This window comes from Myxocyprinus asiaticus, chromosome 39, assembly GCF_019703515.2.
Source record: "Myxocyprinus asiaticus isolate MX2 ecotype Aquarium Trade chromosome 39, UBuf_Myxa_2, whole genome shotgun sequence".
NCBI classification, from domain to species: domain Eukaryota; kingdom Metazoa; phylum Chordata; class Actinopteri; order Cypriniformes; family Catostomidae; genus Myxocyprinus; species Myxocyprinus asiaticus.
In genome coordinates this window covers 39,748,716-39,754,715 of record NC_059382.1, presented here as the reverse complement: position 1 = coordinate 39,754,715, position 6,000 = coordinate 39,748,716, and positions in this window count along the sequence as shown.

The window sequence follows — 6,000 nt, the reverse complement described above, 5'->3', positions numbered from 1 at the left end:
TGCAAACAGCGTTGTCAAGGACCAATCACGAAACTGTGTTTTTGCTCCCTTTTGTTTTAAATTTAAAGAGTTTAGTTTAACCGTTTATTTTTATTCTTTTCATGCACTTAAATCACAAGAGATTTTTAGACAGTTGTTCATTCCTGTTTCTGAACTCTCTGAATTCAGACACTTAGACAATATAATAATGCATTTTTATAAATATGCACATAGTGGTTTATGGCTGAGCGCTGTGTGAGAGAAAATATAAGAACGTTTCTGTCGCTTCTAACTTTCTCTCTGAGTGATTGATTGATAGATATAGGGAATTAATAGGGTATTACAGTATGCATGGTAAGCACAGAGAAGCAAACACATGTAAAGGGCGGACACTATGCAAAATGCAAATGAGACGCGATGACGTCATGAATATGCTAATCAGCATATGACATCATCTAGCGACATTTAGCGACTTTGAGCAGGCTTTAGCTACTTTCAATTGAAACTAGTTGGCAACACTGGCTGTGAGAGTAATAAGGGTGACACGCTTTCTTGTGAGGTAAACGATGACAAGAGAATGGAGGAAGAGCGCATGTTTCTGGACTCTACAGGTGCTACTTTTTATGCTGTTTGCTCAGTAATCATTTAATAAAGATGTTTGAATTATACCACGTCTTGTATTCTGCATTATTATCATGAAACCTGTGCCTGGCGGAGACTGAGATGCTGGTACCGCTTATGAAAATAAAAACCGCTTCACGCTAGACGCGCCAGTTAAAGGCCAATGTAATATTCGGTTGTGCGCGTTGCGGAATGCTCCGCACAAATTATGTGTGATGCAAATTGCGTCATCAGCACAGCTGCGTGGCTTGACCGCATGCTGCCTAGATTTTCTTGACTCGTGCACATGGTTCTCGGCTGTGCGTGTCGTCTGTGCATGCGCTGGCCATTGACCAAATTAAAAGAATGTGCGTCTCAATCAGCTCCCTAGTTCAGTAGTCAGGGCACAGATCAGTGTGTCAGCCATTTTTAGGGCTGTCTCAAACGCAAAATCGTTCAGTGTACTGAAACGTTCACTCCCTAAAATATCCCACAATGCACCGTAAAAACCAGGGAGCATCGTTGCTCACTATGTTCCCTTATCGGAAACATCATGTCTTCTGAAGTCTCTCAAGTCTTTTGATGACGGCACAAGTGTAAAACTATGAAGTCCAAGCCTTATGTTCTCTTTAAAAGGGAGGTTGTTTGAAATGTCTTTCATTCATAATTACCATAAGAGAAACAATCTTTTAAATATTTGAGCTGTTAAAAGAAGTTTTAAAATACACTCCTATATATTTTTATTTATGCCATTTATCTGTTATAATAAAACCAAGTTTAAATATCTTCAAAGAAAATTAACAATAGTGTCATTTATACAGCGATGGTGCTGATTAATAACAGCTGTGCTTCAATTCGCGAGCTCATTATCGTGTTGCGGGTGATTGAGTCATAAGTGTCCCAATGTTCAGTGGATGAACTCCCTTGCCAGTGCCCAAATTCTTGTTCAAGATATACTGATTCACGACATAGGGAGCTGATTGAGACAGGGGCTGTGTCTTGTTTGGAAGGATGCATCCTCCGGAGGTCACGTTCTTTGAAGGCTGCAGTATACCGAGTATCCTCCTTTAAACAAGTCTCGTTTAAATGAGATGGCCTTCATAGGACGAACGTAAACCGAACGCAACATGGTTGCTATGACAGCAGGCCACTCTTTAACAAGCATGAGCACTTTGAGTGAGAAGGGAACAAAGTCCCTCTGGAAGGGAATGTATGAGGTACATTTTACCTGACTGTGTACATAGTTATAATGATGTAATTAGAAAAGAAAACAGATTTTACAGGTGTACTTTTAGTCTAATACTTTATTTTAAATATATATATTTTCTCCCAATTTGGAATGCCCAATTCCCAATGTGCTTTTAAGTCCTCGTGGTCGCGTAGAGATTTGCCTCAGTCCGGGTGGCGGAGGACGAATCCCAGTTACCTCCGCGTCTGGGATCGTCAACCCGCGCATCTTTTCACGTGGCTTGTTGAGCGCGTTGCCACAGAGACACAGCACATATGGAGGCTTCACGCCATCCACCACGGCAACCACGCTCAACTCACCATGCGCCCCACCGAGAACGAACCACATTATAGCGATCACGAGGAGGTTACCCCATGTGACTCTACCCTCCCTAGCAACAGGGCCAATTTGGTTGCTTAGGAGACCTGGCTGGAGTCACTCGGCAAGCCCTGGGATTCAGACTAGCGAACTCCAGGGGTGGTAGCCAGTGTCTTTACCACTGAGCTACCCAGGCGCCCCATTTTAATTAAATATTAATATAATAATACATATTATATACTCTGCACCCATCTACTGAGGTACTTCAACTTGGGAATTAACGTTACTTGCGTTTGAACATCATATTTACGGGCAAATTGGCGTTATTTTTTTTTTAGACATTTCTGTTGAAGCAAAGAATTGTTGGTTGAGAGAGCCCACGAAGGATACACCTCATGCATCCTCCGAATTCCCATGAAAGAAGGTCGCATTCGAAGGCTGCATTCGAAGTGTCCTACTCGCTTTTATGAAACGAGACAGCCTCGATGACGTATGCGGCCGAGAAATGCGACCTCTGGAGGACGCATCCTTCCAAACGAGACACAGCCAGAGAGAGTTACAAAGCAGTCGTAGAGCGCATGCGTCAAACGTGTTCCTATTCATTCGCGGTCAGAAAAGTATACTCACAGAGGCAACGCAGTCGACCAGGTGCGAGGCGATCCGGAACATGCAAAAACATAGTATACCTGGGCCTTTATTGTAAATAAAGCGCTTAGCATTGGTAAGCAAACTGAACTCGGAACACTTGAATTCCAAGCATGAGATGGAGTTGTGGAGCACAGAATCGCTCTGAAAACACTGTAATAATGCTCTAACTTAATTTAGACTGGACAGAGCAGTGCAAATAAACTTTGAAGCGAGCAGACAATTTATTTAATTAAATCGCAGCCCTTTGCGATTTAATAAATCGCAAAAGATCATATCGCGTTTTTTTATTTTATTTCAGTTAATTGTGCAACCCTTTCTTTGAGACTATGATGCCCAAATCTGCTGTCTAGGTAGGCAGCACAGTTTGTTTTGAGACCATGCTGCCCAAAAATGTTGTCTAGGTAGGCAGCACAGTTTGTTTTGAAATTATGATCTCCAAAAATGCTATCTAGGTAGACAGCTCACTGTGTTTTGAGACCATGCTGCCCAAAATTTGTCTAGGTACACCCAAAATAATCCTGTTAAATTTATGGTTTTTAAAAAAAAAAAAAACTGGCAGCTGTGGTTGCCAGATATTCGCCGTAAATAATACGGTAACCACGTTTCGGGCTTTACGGGATGTAATTTTGATGCTTGTATATTTTAACGGTGCATTACTGTCGTTTATATTATTAAATAATAAACTTGATATATTAACCTTCTGAAACTGTAAAAACCTGCTTTTCACTTTAAAATGTATTGTTAATCACCATAGTAATTACAAAAGGGCACATGATGACATTAAGTTAATCAATAATGGCTCTTTCTGGAGTAACGATTAATTAACATGTAGAGACAGTGCTCAGTGTCACTCACACAAACACTGAACACCATCAGGGTAACACATGTGAAATTAAAATAATGCAATAACCATTAACTAAACTACATAAAATATAACACAGAACACCCCAATGTATGTAACTGATATTAAAAATAAAATATAATGAAATATGATGGGTCATGCAGGGAATTGTGGGAATGGCCGATTATTGTATTTTATCGTAATTTTAACAATAATTTACCATAAAAAGTACATGTACTCTCGTTAAACAATGTACATTTTTACTGTTAATTACACAGAAAATCATAATTTTTACATGTATTTTTTTTTTTTACAACATTTTACCGTAAATCTACATGTTGTCTTTTTAAATATTACCATTTTTTACCGTATATTTTTAAGGTAACTACCCAATTAATGTTTTTTTTAACTGTAGCATTTTTAGTCTTTTACCATTCAAATTACGATTTTTTTTTTTTTTTTTAACAGCTCAGTTTGTTTTGAAATTGTGATCTCCAAAATTGCTATCTAGGTATGCAGCTGACTGTGTTTTGAGCCTATAATGTTAAAGGTATGCCGCTGACTGTGTTTTGAGCCTATAATGTTAAAGGTATGCCGCTGACTGTGTTTTGAGCCTATAATGTTAAAGGTATGCAGCTGACCGTGTTTTGAGCCTATAAAAGTATGCCGCTGACCGTGTTTTGAGCCTATAATGTTAAAGGTATGCAGCTGACCGTGTTTTGAGCCTATAATGTTAAAGGTATGCAGCTGACCGTGTTTTGAGCCTATAATGTTAAAGGTATGCCGCTGACCGTGTTTTGAGCCTATAATGTTAAAAGTATGCCGCTGACCGTGTTTTGAGCCTATAATGTTAAAGGTATGCCGCTGACTGTGTTTTGAGCCTATAATGTTAAAGGTATGCAGCTGACTGTGTTTTGAGCCTATAATGTTAAAGGTATGCCGCTGACCGTGTTTTGAGCCTATAATGTTAAAGGTATGCCGCTGACCGTGTTTTGAGCCTATAATGTTAAAAGTATGCCGCTGACTGTGTTTTGAGCCTATAATGTTAAAGGTATGCAGCTGACCGTGTTTTGAGCCTATAATGTTAAAGGTAGGCAGCTGACCGTGTTTTGAGCCTATAATGTTAAAGGTATGCAGCTGACCGTGTTTTGAGCCTATAATGTTAAAGGTATGCAGCTGACCGTGTTTTGAGCCTATAATGTTAAAGGTATGCAGCTGACCGTGTTTTGAGCCTATAATGTTAAAGGTATGCAGCTGACCGTGTTTTGAGCCTATAATGTTAAAGGTATGCAGCTGACCGTGTTTTGAGCCTATAATGTTAAAGGTATGCAGCTGACCGTGTTTTGAGCCTATAAAGGTATGCAGCTGACCGTGTTTTGAGCCTATAAAGGTATGCAGCTGACCGTGTTTTGAGCCTATAATGTTAAAGGTATGCAGCTAACCGTGTTTTGAGCCTATAATGTTAAAGGTATGCAGCTGACCGTGTTTGAGAGTAAGCTGCAGTATGAAGGCAGACGAGCTGACTCACTTGTGAGACACAGGCGCAGTATGCATACTTCCACTACAGTTTCTATGAGAGCGCATGAGGAGCGCCGTGCAGGAATGCCATACAATAACAACATTCACATAATCTGTTAGAGACAGAAAGGCGTTTTTCGGGTTAATGTGGCACATGTTATTGCGCAGATCGTTACTCACCGTGGTTGAAGAGCGCAGTCCTGAAGCGGTTGTTGACACTCGAGTTTTCCATCGCCCTGAAACGGTCCGATGCTCTTGTCTTCCCAGTGATTCCTCACCGTTAGAACAGCGACTCTAGACAGCTGTCTCGTGTATGTGGTGTTTATAGCAGAAGTCACACACACTGAGCGCAGTGCGGACTGACTGAATGCACCAGCTCATCACTGAGCGCTTTAAATGCAGCTCCACGCCGCCGTGACGTCACCACACAGCCTGCCGCGCTGACGTCACGCTCATCATCAAAACAATCGCACATGGATGCGCGAAAGACATGTCTCTGAATGATAAGGACATCCGTCTGTCCTACTATCAGAATATATTACACGGATGAAAATTATATACATAAAGATATAGAAATAATATAAAATACGTATTTAAAATGAATAATATATAAATGTGAAAAACATCTAATTGAAAATAATAAATTAGTCATTTAGCTTTTTTAATCTATGGTACTTGTTTTACTGGCAGATTTCTGTCATTACCTTCAAAAATGTAATATGCGGAGAAGGTAGCCAATCATTACAGATGTAATTTGTATAAAACATTTGCTAAAACGGCCCATTTAACTCTAAAGTGTTAGAGAAGATCAAGATCAAATTTAAAAATAATAAAATATAGTAGAGTAAAATGTAAAAAATTATATAAA